The sequence below is a fragment of the Arvicanthis niloticus genome, chromosome 1 (assembly GCF_011762505.2).
Source record: "Arvicanthis niloticus isolate mArvNil1 chromosome 1, mArvNil1.pat.X, whole genome shotgun sequence".
Lineage (NCBI taxonomy): Eukaryota > Metazoa > Chordata > Mammalia > Rodentia > Muridae > Arvicanthis > Arvicanthis niloticus.
Genome location: NC_047658.1, coordinates 161,492,878 through 161,510,437, shown reverse-complemented (window position 1 = coordinate 161,510,437; position 17,560 = coordinate 161,492,878). Strand labels below are relative to the sequence as shown.

The 17,560-nt window shown below is 45.0% G+C and overlaps 1 protein-coding gene across 12 annotated transcripts in view; it reads right to left on the bottom strand.

Annotated features, from left to right (window-relative positions):
- Vti1a (vesicle transport through interaction with t-SNAREs 1A) overlaps window positions 1-17,560 on the bottom strand; it is a 301,616-nt gene that overhangs the window by 55,896 nt on the left and 228,160 nt on the right. The window lies entirely within an intron of this gene.

Below are 17,560 nucleotides of genomic sequence, written 5' to 3'. Positions count from 1 at the left end.
CCTCAGTTTCTCAACACATGAAATGGGGCACAGAGTCATATTAGTCTCCTCAGGTCCCCTCTCATTGTCTGGCCCATCACCTTCTCTACATATAAAGGTATTGTTCAGGGAAACTGTGGTCTGGGTACTGGAGAGCCACTGTGCCTGCTGTTGGCTCTTGTAAGTATGTCTGCTTTTCCTGGGAACTTTTCAAAAGCAGCCTGGTGAAACCATTAGGTGTCAATGGACAACATACAGGGCACCCTGTGTGTGACTGTGTAGGTGACACTGTCTGAGCTTAGCTACTCTGTAGGAACTTAGGTTCTCATGTGCTCTTTTTTGAAGCACTTCCTCTCATCTAACCCAAGCCTCTAAGGAGGAACAAAGAATAATCAAGCCCAACCCAAGGCTGCCATGACCAATATTTATTTTGATCCCTAACTAATAGTCTTAAATTTTATTCTAGATATCGCAAGAGAAGAGGAAAACCAGGCAACTATAGCTAGCAAAGCTTCTGTGGTAAATGACATAGAAGCTTTGGGCCCTTGGGTGCTTCACACACAATGCAGAGGACCATCTCAGAGTGTTTCTGAGCATTCCCCTTTTAGGAAGACTTTGGAGGCAAGGAAGGAGGAGAATACAGAAGGATTTCTCTGTATTACTGGGTCAAGTACACATTATCTGTCTTGATTCAAGTCTGGACCCAGCCCTTTAGTGGCTTTGTGGCCAGGCAGCGCAAATGACTATGAAACTCACCGAGTCTTACTGTCTTCAAATATAACAATGAACTAGCACCAGAGAGGGCGTGAGGGAGTCAAAGGAGATAAGCAATGTAAACACAGTTGGCACAGGGACTCAGCCTTGCTAAGAATGGGGCTATTATGATTAATGCATTTTTATCATGCAACCTTCTATTTCAGGCCTATGAGAAAGTGACCCCTTGATTTCTTTAGTAGGAAAGTCAAGCACAGAAGAGGTCAGAGTCATCACTCATGATAGCAGTGATCACTGACTTTTCTTTTTCCCCAGGACATTTTCCATTATAAAATGAGAAGGCAAGTCACACTTGCTCAGTTGACTTTGGCTGGGAGGTGCTCTCATGACCCTGTGAGGGTTGGGCTTATCAGTTCACACTCTGTGGCGTGAAAAACTGCTTTCCTATCACGGCTCTGACACTTCCCTTATCCTGTCTTTCTTGGGGAACAAGGGGGCTTGCAAGATGTTTCACCTCCTGTTTGGTAAAACACACTTGTTCTGAGTGAGACAGTTCCGACCATGTGTACAGCAGGGACTTGCAGACACCGAGAGCTTATCAGACAGAAAGCCATTCTCCTGCAGGTGACAATGCACTGAAAGCAGAACCTGGCTGGCCGTCCCCATCTTGTTAGGAGTGCCCCATCATTTTCAAACCATGGCTCTTAGTCATTCTGTATTTGCTGGTTGTTGGGGCCAGACAGAGGCCTATTCCCAACTGCAGGTCCTCTCCCATATCCTACCTTTTCCACTACCTCTGCTGGGTAGTGGGCTAGAAAGGAGGTTAAAGTGTTTAAGAACCATCATTAAAAGTAGGCTTTGAAAAAACTAAAGTTACACTTTGGCACTATGTTCATTTGCTTACACATTTTTGTACACCTTATGAAAATAAAATCCATCAGCTGCAAGGCATTATTAGGTTGCCTCTCTTCCCTGCCCCCTCCCACTCCCACGAGAACTCTGCTTTGTGTTGTCAGGATTGGTGTGGCTGTGGTCTTTCTGGGAACCCAGGTAAGGGGAAATGGAATTAGGGTAGTAAGCTTTGGATATAGTGGAATATTGGTGTGTATAGCTTTTGAGAAAACACTGCTAGCCATCTTGGGCTGGAAATGGTCAGCTACTGTGATGTGAGCACAGCTGGAGAAAAGGCACTGGACCTATGTGGGGAGAGCAGGAAAAGCAAATGCTTGCAGCAGAAATAAAGAGGTCCGTGAATAAAACCCCACCCCCGTGCTTAGCGATGGAAAGGAAGTCCAAGAGGTTTCACTTGATAGCAAAATCATAGCAGTTCCCACTTGACAGTTTCAGTTGTGTCACAGTCTGAAAGCATTACATGGAAGATTTCAGAAATAAACAATCTGTGAGCTTAAATACTATGATAATGTAATGTTGTAACTGTCTGTTTAAATACTATGATAGTGTAATGTTGTAACTGTCTGTTTAAATACTGTGATAATGTAATATTGTAACTGTTTTTTATCATGCTGCTCACTTACTGTGTCTGGTTTATAAATTAAGCTTTTATCATAGGATCATAGAAAAAAGTAGAGAGCACACGAGGTTTGGTTCCACTGGGATCCTGGGCCACAGGCCCTGATGGACTCAGGAGACTCTTGTATTGTCTGGAGGGCTGTGTGAAAGGAGCTGTAGAAACACAAACTCAGGTGTGTGTGTGCCAGAGAAAAAAGGGAAGTATTACTCTTTCCTATTCATAAACAGTATCACAAAATAGTTTCATGAAAAAAAAAAAAAAAAAGAGCCAGAACTGTTAAAACAGAAAGAAAACAATAGCTATATCTAGCAGTTAGTTAATAAAAACCCTGTAGCATTCTGGATGTCCTGGTATTGGTGACATCTCTTTCTTCACAGTACTTTATATCTTGACCTAAACAAACATTAAGTTCTACAACTGAGTTTGAACTTAACCTTTTTCCAGAGGGGACCCCAAATTTTCTAGTGTCAGGTCCACAGAACACAGACCTGCCCCTGAAAAGCTCAGGTTTCTTCCAGGATAACCGAAGTTGCTTTTGCAGAGAACACGCAAAGTGCCATGTGGCTCCTCCTTGTTGCCTTCCAATGTGGTCACACCTGTATGCTAGCCCTATCCCCTACAGGAATCTTCCTGTAACCCAGCAACAAGGTTCCTGTAGGAAATGAGGCTAGCGTACAGGTGTGACCCCATTGGAAGTTCAGCCACACAGATGGGAGCTGGCTTTGAAAGGCACAATGGGCAAGAGCACAGGACAGGCATGAGGCAGAGGCAGGAGCAGGAAGCGGGGCAAGGAGTGTGGTGGGGCCGTAGGGACAGGGATGAACACAGGAACCCTGGGCTGTGATCTCCAGAGGGCTGCTGCTCAAACAACTGAAACTGAAAACTTGTAAGGACACCCTTCCTAAACTCACTCACTCTCTCTTTCTTTTTCTTTCTTTCTTTCTTTCTTTCTTTCTTTCTTTCTTTCTTTCTTTCTTTCTTTCTTTCTTTCCTTCCTTCCTTCCTTCCTTCCCCTCCCTCCCTCCTCCCTCCCTCCTTCCCTCCCTCCTTCCCTCCCTCCTTCCCTCCCTCCTTCCCTCCCTCCTTTCTTCCTTTGTTCTTTTCTTAGCCAAGGCTGGCCTGGAACTTACTACATAGCCTAGGCTAGCCTTGAAGTGCTGGAATGATAGGTGTGAGCAGCTACAACCAACAGAAGAGTTTCTGGGATTTTCACAAAGCTTTCAGTCTGAAAGTTTTACTTCTGAAATAGTTCAGTTTAAGAAGGCCCTCATAAAGAAGAGAACTGAGAGGCAGAGGAAACTTCTCTGATTATGCCACAGGGCAGGAAGTTCATGCAACCGAGTTTCTCATGTGGAGTTTAAATTCAAACCTTCTCCCAGGCTTGGGTTGGGCATGGAGCGTTCACTTCACCCACACACATCTAGGGGTCGCTGGTGAGCCCAGAAAGAAGGGAAGAGAGAGAGGAGGAGCATGTCAGTGATTGATGGTTCTGACTCCAGGAGGAGCCCCATGGCAGGAGGCCAGCCTCCTGCCCTCCCTCAAGTCCAGAGCCAGCCAGATAGTGAAAGGCTACAGACCCGAGGGAACTAATGAAATCAAGAGAAACGATTACTGCATGACTCATTGCTGGAGAGCAGTAAACATTTCAGGCGGGCAGGTTTCATCTTATGTAAGAGTTAGTGAATGCGGATGGTTTGTGAAGGTTCTGCACAGTGTTCCAGGGAGACTCTGGTGCTGAGGTGCACAGTTAGCCTCTGGGCCCTGACAATGAGCGGCTTTCCCAGAGAGCTCAAGGCTTGTCACACTGTAGACCTGGAGAGCGTAAACGGTATTATCTTTGTACATACACATAAAACCCAATTCATTTTCCAATTGGTTAACTCATTCAGGAAGAGACACAGGCAGATAGATCCCAGCTAAAATCAACAGCATTAGCAAATCTCTTTTTGCTTATCAAATCAGGATATTTCAGGCTTGGGAAAGGTGCTCAGCGTATAAATCTACAAATAAGCAGCTGTTTTCTGAAATAGCAGATAAAACAGTTTGATTGATTATCCCAGGCTGCATTTCCTGCTCATTTATGATAGAGCGTTGTAACTCCTCCTTAGGTACAAGCAAGCAGCAGGACTCTAAAACAAAAAGGACCTCCAATGGCATTCTCTAGACTACCTAAGGGTTTATTATCTTCCTGGAAAATGCTCGAAGCACAGAAATGCTCCCTGGAAGTATTTTCTACCTTACTTTGGGAGAAAAATGAAAAGCTGGTTTGTGCGTGTGTGTGTGTGTGTGTGTGTGTGTGTGTGTGTGTGTGTGTGTGTGTGTGTGTTTCAATGGACTGACATCCTGAAAAGGAGGGCTCTAAGAAGCCCTGGAGCCAAGCCTGCTTGTCATTTGCTGTAAACCATGTGGCAGCCGCACTCCTGGAGCAGTTCAAGCGGTTTATAGAGCACATTTCCAATACACCATATAAGATGAGGGAACACTGTGAGGTTTGCTGTCCTGAGTGAATCCAGCGACTCCCACAGTCTGACCTGGCTGTTAGGGTTAGGTAGCCAGAGTTGCATATCAGGCTGTTTACTCAACACATGCCACATCTAAAATAGGGATCGCTTTGGCTTAAAAAGCCAGCCATTTATAAATGTGCATTTATAAGGGCAAAGGTCAAGGCAACTGTGCAAACCACTTGTCAACATATTTAGAGGAAATTGTGTAATCAACTTAACATACCAGTTAGCCTTTACCTGCAGGGTCAAGCTCAGAGACCCTGTATGTCACCACAGCCAGCCAATTAATCACTCTGCAGGAAATTCCACGTTTTTCTTTAGATTAAGCTATGGAAAGTGAAGTGTAGACTGAAACTGGAGAGGGTTTCCTATCTGTCCTTGTTTCCTGTGACTGGCCTGATGTTTCACTATTTATTTTTTAAACTTGCCTGATATGGAATTTAAAACAGGATCAAAATGATATATTTTGATATGTATTGCTAATGGGCGTGTTACCACACAAAGGTAAATGTGGTTATTTGGCGGCTGGGTGCCCGATTACTGCTGTAGATTCCAACAAGGCAGACGAGTATTGACGTTGTCAGACAACAGATTATTCCAGAGAGAGAAGGAAGGAGAAGAGATAAGCTGCTAAACAGGAAGCCATTCCCCTCCCCTTCCATGCAGACACAAAGTTCAGTTATATGAGTTTTGAAGATATTCCTGTTTTAGGTTTAATTTAAATTTTTTTCTTTCCATACATTTTTTTTTTGCTTGAAAATGTCTTCATTTTGCTTTTGTTTTTCAACAGTATTATTGAGGTATAATTCATATACTATATAATCCATCCACTTAAGGCTTAAAATTTAAAAGGCTTAAGTGTATTTGCTCCATTCTACAAGCAGCATTACAGCCTATTTTAGAACATTTTCATCACTCCAGAAAGAAGCCCCAAGGGCTGCGGTGTCGCTTCCCGTGCACAGGCTCAGGTTTGGTTCCCAGTAACGCCATGGTGAAGAAACACATGTCCACCTCCTGTCCTGAAGCGCTCTGCTGCAGGTCTTCAGTAAGCTGCTCTGTCTCTGTACATCTATCTGCCTGTTCTAGATATTTCTGACGGCTGACTCATGCAGCATGGGGACTCTGGTGTCTGTCTTATTTCATTGAGCACATTTCTAAGGTTCATTCGCCCTGGATCAGCTCTCCACTCTGTTACAGATGTGTAATTTGCCACATCTGTCTATCTAACAGCTGATGGATGTTTTGTGTATCATGCATACTGATGCTATGACTATTCATGCACAAGTTTTCTTTCTTTTTTTTTTTTTTTTCGGAAACAGGTGTTTTCCTTGGTGCATGAGAATGCTGAGTTATGCAGAATCCATGTTTTGTTATTTGAAGCAATTGCTCATTTCCCCAAACAACTATTGCATTTTGCAGTCTTTTCTATCTGTGTGAGAGTGCTGCATGGCTGTCGGGGTAAGAGGGCAACTATAGGTGTCCATCATTGCCTTCCAATTTGTTTGAGACAAAGCTTCCTGTTGTTCAGTGCTCACACCCCAGGCTAGCTGGATCTGAACCTTTGAGGCATTGTCTTTTCCAGTCTCCCATGTGTCACAATGGTTCTAAGACTGCAGACGTGAGCTATACAATCAGAATTTACATGGGTACTAAGGGGTCAAACTCAGGTCCTCATGATGGCTCAGCAAGTACTTTACCCAGAGTCATCTCCTCTGTCTTCTTTCTGCATTCTTACCAGTCACTGAGAGGGTTTAGTAAGTCTCCAGTAAGTCCTTACCAGTCACTGAGAAGGTTCTAGTAAGTCTCCAGTAAGTCCTTACCAGTCACTGAGAAGGTTCTAGTAAGTCTCCAGTAAGTCCTTACCAGTCACCGAGAAGGTTCTAGTAAGTCTCTAGTAAGTCCTTACCAAGCCTGGGATTACTGGAGTCTTATCTTGAATCCAGAGTTTTTAATTTCTAGATATTTTTAAAAAACGGAACCCAAAACATTCAAACTGCCTAAGTTTGTTGCTCTTTAGTATTTTCTTTGTATGACAGACTTTTAGGAGAACAAACTCACTCTTAATTAATTTTTTTTTAACAAGGATTAATTTTCCTTCTGAGGAGCCATTTGGAACTACTGTGCCAAGTAGCTTCTGCGTTCACGTCTCCATTCTCTGAGGGACCGGCCCCTCCAACAAGAAAGATAATCCTCCTCTGTGGACATTCCCACAGTTAACGCCACACACATCTGGATGGCAGTTCAATAGTCCACTGTTGTTCAAACAATCTGTAATCACACATTCTGTGTGCCAACTAACAAGCCAGGGTGTGTGGTTTCTCGGTATTCCGTAGCATGCAGCATGCACAATTTACAAATAAAACAAAAGCCCACAGCAGAGACAATGGCACATTCTTCCCCGAGTAACTGAGTGAGAAGAGTGTCTCTGTTGAGACATAAGACTCTGCTTGTTATTTTGACGGTTAACGAAAAGAGGCTCGGAAAACCACATTTCATCTGCTAAGCCTCGTAGCAAGGAAGCCCTCTCTATGGCACTGAAGAATCTGGAGCCATATGTTTCTTTAAGCTGAGCTTGAAGCGGAGATGGGATAGCCAAAAGTCTGGACCACAGAAGACAAAATTCAAAAGTCTCGTGTGCCTGTAAGGCTGGAGTCCTGAGGCCAGTGGAAAGATGGCAGGCCACCTTTTCTCTCGCTGGTTTCAGCTCGGAGGGTGGAGGGACCGAAAAGCTGAGTGAAAATTCCCCCTTCCCCCATGGCTGCTTAACAATTTTGGAAACAAAGAGTTTGATAAGGCCAGAGGAAGTGAAGTTGAGCTTGTCCCAAGAAAAGGGGGCTGGGGACAGGCTCTCTCCATGTGGGAGTGCTGAGCTCTGAGACAAGCAGGACAAGGTGACAGTGGTCTGTGGATAAACAGTCATCACGGGGGAGTGAGGTGTCAGGAAAGGTAACCAGAGCCCAGCTACATGACAGTTCACCAGCTTTGTCAGACTGGCAGCACAGTCACTGCTGACCCCAAGGGCCACATGCATGATGGGGCATCTGGAACTCACTCCAGGCCAGCTTACGTCTCGGAATGGCTCATTCAAATGGGCCACTGCTGAATTCTGGAAAATTCAGGGTCCAGATAATGCAGCATGTCTCTGGGAGGGATTCCTCAGACTGTCCTTGCTGGCTCGTGCCACAGCACAAAACTGTCTTTCTGGTCTTGCTGGAAGCATAAGGCAGGCCAGCGCTCAGTCCAAGGCAAAGAGAGTTCTGTCATACTGTAAATGCAACCTTCTCGTAGGAAAATAACCATTAAGCCCCAGTGGTTGTGAGGAGGAAGCTGTCGCTGCTCACAGAAGGGAGAAAGGATGAGCTTCACCCTCGGCTCTGCTCCTGCTTTCTCCACCTCACTGCGAGTGTGTGCACTTATGTCTCTCCCCTTAGTTTTCCCTTTGCTTCTGAGGCAGGCTTTCATGTAGCCCAGGCTAGCTTCAATTTGCTGTGTATGGAGGATGGCTCCTGACTCTTCTGCCTCTGTTTTCTGAGTCTAAGGGTTGTGACTCTGCACCACCTGCCCTGCCAGTTTTGCAATTCCTCGGACATTCCATCCTGTGCCAAGCACTGTTCTAAGACCTGAAGATAAAAAGGAAAGAGAAAACACGGCCCCTGTCCTCCAGGCTCAGTTTTGGAGGACAGCCAAGTCAGCATGGAAGGTTCTAGAACACAGACTGGCAAATGGGGTATGGAGGAGAGTGGGGAGGTACTGAGGCAAGAGTGGCGGTTTTGCATGAGGCCTGATGAAAGGAGTGGGCTCCACCTGAGGGCAAGACTCAGGCTCAGATCATCAGCAAAGTCCCACACTTGGCCTGTTCTTCGTCAGATAGACTATAATCCTGTCTAACAAGAACCCAGGAGAGGACCAGACTCCCATTTCACTCTCCATTCTCAGACTGACAAAGATAACAACTGGATTAAGGTGCAGTAACAATTCAAGCATCATTATCCAGAAAAACTATGACTCCTGGACCCGCATGGACTTGCTAGACATGCACTGCCATTCGAGGAGCTGCCCACATGGGTCAGATCTCCACTCCAGCTCCAGTTTCTTGCCCAAACCCACTGAAAGGAACAAAGTCTATGGCTCAGGTGGCAAACCAACCATGACAGAAAAAGCAGATGGCATTACGAAGAAAGTCACGCAGCAACGGCAGATTATCCACTTAGAAATATATTTTTGATCTCCAGAAGTATGTCCTGAAAGGAAAGGTGGCCTCAGTCAGCTACAATTTGCCAAGATCACTGCAGGCTTCAGCGACCTGACCTGACAGCTGTCTCTTCATGGATGGGGTGCTCTTGTTCTATTTCTGAGGAAGCGCTGCATTTCCTCACAGAGGCCTTGCTTTCAGATCACAGGGCTGGATTGAGACCTTCTGTGCCATCTCTGCCACCCCCTGGAAACACAGGCCCCTTCCCCACAGGGTACCTAAAATACTACAGACCCTATCTAAGGCTTCCCGGGGAACAGACTGCAGAAAAAAGGCCTTTAAAAGTTCAGCCTGGTTATTGTGCTAGGACACGTGTCATCTTCACCATCTTCTGAACGGTAACGAATCTCACGGGAATCTCCAAGTATTTAGTGAGTGTCCTGCCTGCTTCATCACTGCAGACTCAGAGTGTGGGGACAAAAAGAGAGCATGATATCATCTGGAACCACAGTGCACTTGATGCTCATATCCCTCTTAAAGCAACCATATGAGTACGTCCAACACCTCCCTACTATGTGCATTCTAGCTGAGGCAGTTTTGTCAGTGAGGAGGCATCTCATTGTAAGCCCCAATGTGTGTCAGGTAATTTTGAAGCCACTAGCCCTTACTCAAGCTTTTGGAAGTTACAAGTGTGGGGGGCCCGGAGGGGGTCTCGTCATTCTCCCCAGAGCGACCTTTTGTGAGTCTAAAGAGAACTCATGGCTCCTGTCTCTTGGAATGCACTGGGTGAGTACACATCTCTCCAGATGTGCACCTTAGATTAGTGCTGGGTTTCTATCAGAAGATACAACTATGAATCGATGGCCTTTCTAGGCTTTGGGGTTTTGCCTTAGCTTTGTTGCCTGTCTCAACTGACACAATTTTATTCCTTCTATTTACCCTTACCCACTTAACATATATTAAAATCTAGTACACTGGGTACGGTGCCATAGTGGGGAATAGGATTAGCAGGGGAGGCCAAGATTTTGGCAATGTGTCTGTTTGTATGACTTATACTTCAGCTACAGGAACTCAGAATGCTAAAATAGCTACACAAAGTCAGAGAAGGAGACATGTTAATAAGAAAGATGAAGAAAGTCTTCCTCCAGAGAGGCATTAAAGTGAAAACTGAATGGAAAAAATAAGAGTCACCTATATCTTTTCAGTATTCAATATGTATACTTTAAGAAAAATCACCCCCAAATAAAGCCATTTGTAAATTCTGTCTCCCACTTGTATCCCCTCAAAGCTACCCCTTGACCCTGATTTTCTTGGCCCACGAGCAGGCCTCTTTTCACTAGGATTTCAAAGAAGGAAGGTCTGGTAGCCCTTGGGGTGCCATAAGAGAGTCAAGGGCCATAATGACGGAATATTAATTTCAACTCAGTTGAGAAGAGGAAGAGCAGAATATTTAAACGGAAAGCCAATTCAGACTCCATGAGCAGGCTTCGTGTATTCTGACCAATTAAACCTCCTCTTATTTTTAACAGCTTTGTTTATGAAGCCCATATTGAAAATTAAAAGTTTATGGTGATTTTGGGGGGGTCCAGGTCTTGGCACAGCACTGATTAATAACTTGTGGATGGCTGGTGTGGGGAAGCCAGTTTGAGCTCACTGTAAACAATACATTGGTAGAAAGTTCAGCCATTTGTAGGCACAGGGCTTGCCAATTCATAATTAGTTACAGATTTTCAATTTTTGTCTCTGCAAGAAAAATAGTTTTATTTGCGTTGTTTACTTGGCATTTAATTTAAGAGGAATGCAATGATTGTTTTTAAAGCCGTGGATTTGGAGGGTTGGAAACAATGAACGGCGACATTTCCGCGTGGGCCGCACATCTACATTGTGTACAGTGGAGCAAGTGCATGGAGCCTGGTCTGACTCAATCAACCTAGCCCACAGTCTCAAAATGTCCATATGTATGAGCACGTGTGCGCGCGCGCGCACACACACACACACACACACACACACACACACACACACACGTTTGCATTTTCTACTAATTGAATCTGGTAAACTGCCATGTTAACGTAAATACTTAAATTCAACAAATGATCAAAGTAATTAGGACTTTGAATGTTAGTCCTTGTTACTGTACCTTCTATCCAGGACTCGGGCTCCTTATTAGCTATAGCTTTTTCTTTGGAGAAGAAAATTTAAATCTTGCAACTAATTATTGATTGAATAGCTACACAGCAGTTGCTGATACTAGAGACATGAAGATGGAGAAGCAAGATCTAGTGGGCAATGGGCAGAGAGTTATGAAGATCCCCAATTACAGACTGGCTATTTGAAAGCGGTGCTAACTTAGACGCTGGGGCTAAAGAGAGGAACTTTTCTGACAAGCAGATCGGAGGAAGCTGAGGTACATCCGCTGCCTGCGCTGAGCGGACACTTACAGGAAGAGCATTGCTGGGGAGGACACAGGCTGTACAAAGAGATGCAGGAGCAAGTGGGGCAGGTTTCAGGTGTCAGAGACCTGCGGGCAGCCTAAGGTGGCTAAACTAGAGCTTATCAGACGAGTCACTGAGACCGAGGAGTGGAGGGAGGGGCACGTTGTGGAGAGTTGGTTTGTAGAGAGGCCACAGTAAGGAGCACGGGGTCCATTCTAAAGGACGGAGGGGGCATTGGAGAGAACTGAGCAGGGCAGCGACTCTACTACATGTGTCTTTGCTTGAGAAAGACCAGCTGGAGAATGAATGATATCTTAAAAAGGGCAACAGCAGGTAGGGTGTGAATCTGACTCAAGGGGAGCTTCTTCAGAGCTAGACTCCACAGACCTTGAGGAAAAATTAGACAACAGAACAGAGAGAAGCCAGAACACAGATGAGGAGAACGGGCTGCCTAAAGGATAAACACGTGCTTCTGCGCCCTCTCCGAATGCCAAGGGAAAACTAACACAAAAACGGCCCCCCATGCTGCACTAGGCAAAAGAGGTTGGGGGCAAAGGTCACACACTGTTGTGACTTCAGTCAGCGCAGTATCCAGAAGAGGAAAACCCGCAGACAGCAGCTGGTGGGATGGAGAGGGGCTATGTGTGGTACGGGAACCAGCAGCTGGTGGGATGGAGAGGGGCTATGTGTGGTACGGGAACCAGGGAGGTAATGGCTGTGTAACACGGCAAGTGAACTGACTAGTTCACTTTCAAGCTGTTAATTAAATTTAATTTTTTTTCATACAACACAATTTGATCACATTCTTTCTCCTTCCTCAACTCCTCCCAGGTCCCCCCAACCTTCTTATCCATGTGGCATCATGTTCTGTTTCTTTCTATCAGAAAGAAAAAGGCCAGAAAAAAAAAAAAACAATAAAACAGGATTAAAAACAAACAAACAAAAAAACCCACAAGAAACGAATATGACGAAAATAAAATGATTAATTTATGTAGTTTTCTTTAATTTATGAATTTTAAATAAAAAAAATAAAGGGAAAATTAAGTTAAAACAAAGCAAAACAGAGGGGAAAAAAACCCACCATGATAACCTGCAGTGCTTTGCAGTTCAGGGTTATGTGGACCTTGAATCTCCCGTTAAACTGAGATAAAAGAAGGCAGGCTAGTGACCGACTCACTGTCCGTGTGTCCCCAGTGGGCATGGCCCCTTCTTTTCATTATTGCCCATCCTCTTCTTGGGAGATGGCACTGGAAAAGGTAACCTGGCCATAACCTTGTTTCCTGCAGGTGCGCCCTCCACTTGCTGACCTCTGCCTTTGCTGTGTCAAACTCTGGCTGACCTGGTAATGTGAGTAGCCCATCTGTCGTGTGGAGACATATTAGGGGGTGGGGGAAGCATAGGAGCATGCACAGAGCGGGTGCAGGGTCAGGAAACAGTAAGCAAAACTTTCTGGCATTTGTAGTGGTCGTCAGCAACCCAGGGAGAATAAAGGGCCCCTGATGCTCAGTGCAGCCTCAGGAAGATGAATTAACATGTGTAAAGGCCACACACAATGGGAAAGACCCAGTAATGGATCTCCAAAAGCTGGAGTCCCTGTTTTCCAGAAGGGTCATGAAACAGGGAGTGGAAAATATTCCCTAGAAGACAGGGCTAGATGACCCCGGCCACGAAGAACACAGCAAAGAAAGGGCTGGGCTTGTCTGGGGTTCTCTTCACTCTCAGGCTGCATCTGATCTGACAGATGTGGTGAGTAATTAGACCCTTGTCCATTCAGAGTCTGAATGCTTGCACTGCCCAGAGAATGGGGCAGGGATAATGAGAGGCACAGCCCCTGTGGGACTATTCAGGAGTGCTCAAATTTGCATGGTCACATGAACCCGAAGGAAGTGGATTATGCTGGCCTGGCCAGGAAGTGGAGACCGCCAAGGCTTTCTCATTTGCATAAATCATAGGGCTGGAGAGTAGAGAGGCTTAAACTCTCTCAGAGAAGCCCAGTTGCAGCGGCCATCCATGAGGCCTGCACATCTCTGTGGCTATAGCCTGGCTCTGGGTGTCTTCACTTGCAGTGTCACATCATCTGGAGTTTTGACAATATGTAAAGTTACGTTTCTGGAAATGTGATTTTTTTTTTTTAAACAAGTGACTGAGAAGTCTGCTGCACAGTCTCTCAGTGAAGGGATTTCTTTAATCACTCTGGGAAAAAAGGTTCTTAGGTAAGGGGTAACGCCTTTCATTATGTCTGCTGCTGTCAACTTAGTTCTAATTGTGCAACAAGGTACTTAAGGAGAATTGTTTGTGGCTTTAAAAATAGTTAATGCCTCTCAAAAAGGATTACTTTTATTTTAAGCTTCAAATGAAGGCTACCAATTAATTAGTCCATTTACATAAAAAATGTCTTGGATCCGTTACCAGAAAGATAAAGGGTGAAATCTACCCTTTAATTGGGGGGGGGGGGGGGATGTGGAGTAAACACATAGGAGTCCTGGGCCAAAAGCAAGTGGAAATTATTAATTAAAAACATGTCAGAAATTCATTTCATTCTATGTGATATGGGTGATATCAATATGCTAATTGAATAACCTTCCCTTATGTGTCTCTGCTCTATACTGTGCCACATGATTTCCTCACTGTCACATGGCCGGGGTGATGTGCACCTGCAATCTTAGCCACAGGCAGGCCAAGGCAGAAGAACCTCATATTTGAGGCTAGCTTGTGCTAAAAATAAATAAATAAATAAATAAATAAATAAATAAATAAATAAAATCAGGGTCTAGACCAGGCTGGATCGTATACTGAGGCACAGTTTGAAATGCACACACCAACAAAAAGACACACAGAGCTTCAGGATGGCTCCAGGGGGGCTAGAAGCCCCCTCAGTCCTCCAACCCCAACTCATAGGGCTAGCTGCACGAGACCTCCACCTATCATTCTTGGTTAAAGATCTACACCGGTTCCTCTCCTCGGTACCAGATGTGTCCTACATGAGCTCAACACAGCATAGTGACAACAAACTTCCAGAGCCCTCAATGGCAACAAGGAAGGCAGATATTTACCATTGAAAAAACTAAGTGTCTTAATCACTTTAAAATCTGCAACTAAACAGAAAGCATATATTACCCAGACTAATTACATGTATTTTCTTGTCATTAGGCATAAAGTATTCAGTCGATCCCAAGGGAAAAATATTAAAAGATTCTTTTCAGTAGAATTTTTATTGTAAAACACCCCTCACTGCAGAGTCTCATTTTTCTAATAGCCTGTCTTGTCTTTAGTGACTTATGTTTGTTTTTACAGGTTGAGATGGGGATGCTAGGGAAACTGGTTTTCTCATTGGGTTTATTGATATAAGGTGGTCAAGTAAAATGCTGAGAAGACTGAAAAGAGAAAAGAGGGAAAATAAAAAGAGGTGGAAGTGGAAAGAACAGGAACTCGGCTACAGCTCAGCTGTTCGAGGGCTTGGTGAGTATCACTAAGCGCTGGCTTCCAATCGAAGCTTCATGTATACATGGGGTGCGGTAGCACACAGCTGCAAGCCTAGCTCTCGGAGGCAAGCCGGTGCAGGAGGAGGTCAAAATAATCCTCGGCTACAAACATAATGAGATTGAGGTCAGCCTGGGCTACATGAGACCTGATCCAAAGAGAAAGAATGAGAGAAAAATAGAGAGAATGAGAGGAAAAAGACAGGGAGAGGAGAGGGAAGGGGAGGAGGAGAGGAAGAGGAGGGTAGGGGAGAGCAGAGTGAAGGAGGAGAGGACAAGATAAGGAAAAGGATTAAAAACAAATCCAACAAAAGGAACCCCCCAAATTTATTAGCATACTGAGCAGCAAGACAGAGTGCTGAGAATAAGACAAGGAGGGTAAGAGGTGAACTGGCAGGAAGTGACACTCAGGATGCTGGCCACTCACCATCCCTTACTCTACACAAAGGAGAGAAGCAGTAGTAACACACAGTTCTTCTTCTGGACTGACAGGCTCAAGAACAGGCAGGGCTAAAGGGAAGACATGTGGATGGCCTCCAGGAGACAACCCTCACAAGCAGATATGATAATGTCAAGTTCTGATAAAGTCCTTCAGGAGGCAGAGAAGCCAGGACACCTATGGATAGAATCTATCTTCCCTAAATGTCCCCGTTCACCTTTGAAACCACTCACATCACGCTGTGTGGTTTTTCAGTGAGCTTTGTGTCATCTGCCTCCCGCTGACGATCACACCCACTGCAGACCCAGCTATGAGGGCTTTAGAGAGCTTGATTGGTGATGTTGCCCATGAGAGGAAGGCATCTGATGTTTCCTTGGCCTCAGGACTCTGGGGTGGGGTGCTATGGAGACTCCTATCCACAAAGAAGGTTGGATGAACTCTCCAGAATCAAAGACATACACGAGTATTCATCCACTTACATGTATATATGTCAATGTCAGTGTGCGTGTCTGTGTGTGTGTGTGTTTGTGCAAATGCCACAGTGGTCATGTGTGTGTGTGTGCGTGCATGCACACATGCACATGTGCTCTCTTTCCATCCTGTGGATACAACTCAGATTGTCAGGCTTAGCAACAAGAGCCCTTCCCTGCTCATGGCAGAGGGCCGCAGTACAGAGGTTGCAATTCAGCCACTGTATGTGGTGAGAGAGCTGGGCAGCTTCTCAAGTGCTCTCCTGCACACGCTGAGTGTGGTCTGATACAGGGTGTGAGAGTCCTCCTCAGCTTCTACAGGGAAGCTGCTTCTTAGCCTCATAGGTTCAGATTGCTCAACGGTAAATGGGGACAGACGGAGACTTCTGTCTTTTGAGGACTGTTGACAACTAGTGGTGGGAACATTACTTGGCCCAGAAAAAGCTGTGTTTATGGCTGTGAGAACCAATTTATTCTCTTATTTCTCTTCTCTGAGGTCTCAACTATCATGGTCTGTTTGTACTTCTCTGTGCTGATATTGACATATGACGTAAGGCGTGTCAGAAAAGCTTTGATGAACACAGGTCCTGTGTCATGACATTTTTAAGTGACACCTTTTTGTTAATTATTACCTTTTTTTGACTTTACAGTGGCTTTTCTGTTCCTGTACATGGCTTCTGTGAGTTCTGGGATAAAAGGCAGCTTTTACCTTTCTCATCAACGCTATGCAGAACTGTTTTAAAACCATTAAGAAGGAACAAAAACCAGAAACCCAAAACCAAACCAGAGAGAAGCCCAGGAGGAGCAGCCTAATTCTTAGAGCTGAGGAGTTAAAACTGCAGACTCAGGGAGTGGACAGCAAGGCCACTAAAGGGACATAATCTGAATCTCTGCTTCCTCACTTACAGAGGAAGGCATAAAAACATCTCTTGTTTAGGGCCATTGAGAAGACTTTTTAAAAAGTCCACCAACATAGACCACACGGAATGGTTGATGGAATGGCTGCCGTGATCAAGCAGCTGTCAGAAGTAGAAACTGTCACGAAGGAGGCAGGATGCATCCAGTGAGTGAGCAGCCAGTGTTCTGGGGAGCACTGGGGGACCTAAAGCCCCAACTCACCACTCAGTGTGACTCTATTTCTTTTCTCCTGTTCCAGTAAGTTTGTACTTGAGAATTTTCAGTATGTTGAGCCCTTCATGTTGCATGTGTTTAAAAAGGTGGTAACACCTGGGTTATCAACCTTTGTGAAGACAAAGGTCACCTCAGACCAGTGACAGTGCATATTTTGACCTGTCTCTCCAGATCCCTTAATATAACTTGAGTGGTAATCTGGGAAACTTTCTTCTTTCTTTTCATGGGCTACAAAAGCTGACCATGTGGATCTCACAGGAGGCTAAGAGGCAAAGTTATTTCTAGAAATTTCTTGTTCATTTATTTAGTGAATGCAAACTGGCTGTCACTCTGACACACACCCTTATCACCTACTGACAGTTTCACTGGTTGTCTGATGCCTCAATGTTTTCCCCTCTTACCCTCTTATGATGTTTCTTCCCCTCTTATGATGTTTCTGCTTCTATTTAGTCAAAAGAAAACATAAGCAAACACATGCAAAGTGACCTGACTTTACATGAGACACAGGCTTTACAGAGTGTGAACTCTGTTCATAGAGGATCTGAGTTCTGTTCCCAGCACTCACCTTAGGAGGCTCACAACTGCCTGTAATTCCAGCTCCAGGAGGAATTGGATGCTTCCGGCCTCTGAGGGCACCTGCAGCACAAGCACAGTCTTCCTACTCTCCCTACATACACAGGGTTAAAAAT